The sequence below is a fragment of the Saprolegnia diclina genome (genome assembly GCF_000281045.1).
Source record: "Saprolegnia diclina VS20 unplaced genomic scaffold supercont1.73, whole genome shotgun sequence".
In the NCBI taxonomy this organism is placed as follows: domain Eukaryota; phylum Oomycota; class Saprolegniomycetes; order Saprolegniales; family Saprolegniaceae; genus Saprolegnia; species Saprolegnia diclina.
This window is the reverse complement of record NW_008246140.1, coordinates 84,054-85,640: the sequence shown is the minus strand read 5'-3', so window position 1 is coordinate 85,640 and position 1,587 is coordinate 84,054.

Below are 1,587 nucleotides of genomic sequence, written 5' to 3'. Positions count from 1 at the left end.
GGCTGTCGTGCGGCGGCCACAGGACGCAGCTGACCGTCCTTCGTCGACGGCTGCCGTTCGACAGCCTGCGCGTTGGTGAGGGTCTCGACTGGCGCGTCGTGGCGGTCTTCGGGTGATCGCTCGATCGGTACAGTAGTGCTCTCTAGCGGCCCTCGAGTTGGCCGAGGTTCATCGGGCTGCCTCTCCTCCGAGCGACTTCGGCCGTCACTGCTACTGACATGCCGCAAGTCGCCGGATTTCTCAGCAACGTGCGCGCCCTCCGGTTAGCCGCGTTCGATGCTCAGGTGTTGAAACCCACACGAGCGACCCAGATTCGACCGTCGGAGCGTTGTGGCCCGTGTCCGGGTTCGGTTCCCGCCGTCGACGCCTGAACCAACCAGCGTCGTGCCCGCGGTTTCTTCCGCTGCCATGGGACGTAGTCTACACCCATGAGTTGTGCCCATACACAACGAGGCTCGCCCGCATCCAAAGGTCACGAAGAATTTCGTTGGCCGTCTCCCATTGGAAAGTTGGAGGCCTCGTATGGGGTTATTTCTCTATCTCTTTTATGTTTGGCTCTCGCTAACCCGTCCAATTCATAAGGTCACAACGTCCGAAGTCGTAGCCCGTCACGACGCATCGCTCGTCTGCACAGTATACCTCCCACCGTGTGCCGTCCGCCATTTCACAACCACCCACCCGCCCCGACTGCACTCAAGCCACGGCGCGTCGCCGCTGCCATCATCCTCCAAGCGCCACAGAACCTTCCTCTACTTTGGGGGTCGTACTTTGTACTCCGCTTCTGCGGCTCTTCGAGGTCCTCGCCTCGGACGGCATCGGCCACCGCTTCGTCTCGGGGGCCCAAGTGTCGTGAAGGACGAGCAAGGCTGTAGCAGCCCGGGTGTGGCGAACCGCGACCAAGCTGGCCGGCCAAGCGACCACCGTGGTCCGGCGGGGAAGGCATCGGCGCATCAAGAGCGAAACGCAAGGCACCTGCTCAAGACACTCGCTCGAGGCCCACTTGAGCCTGCTGGGATCAAGGAAGACGCGCCACGCACGGCAAGAGGTCAAGCTGCAAAGGCCGCGGGGGGCACCGCCACGCCGACCCCGCGCTCGACGACCAAAGACCTCGCGCCACGGCACAAGCCCTTGCGCCTCGGCCCTCGTGACGTACGGGCACTGACGTTACCGCCAGACAGTGTCAAGGACGGCCGTGTAACACTATGGCGACCCTCGGCGACAAGGGCTCGATGACGCTTCACCAAGCGATGCGGCACATCCAGACCCCAGGCTCTTCGCGGCGCACTACTCTCTACCTCATGGGACACCGGCGCCACACTCGATTTCTGGTTTAGCCCCAAAGCTTGTCTCTCGTCTTCAGCTTGGACGGCAAAGGGAGCGGGTGCGGATTAAAAATGAGCGGAGCCCGGTAGAAAAATGAGCGAGGCAAGAAACGGCAGAAAAATGAGCGAAATTGCCCACAATTACCCTTCCCCTTTCCCTGGCAGAGCCTTTGGCGGGCCAAGAGTGCCGGCTCGGGTTAAATTGGACAACGGATTTGCACTTCGTGCAAACCCGCAGCCGATTTAACCCTTTATACACATCGCG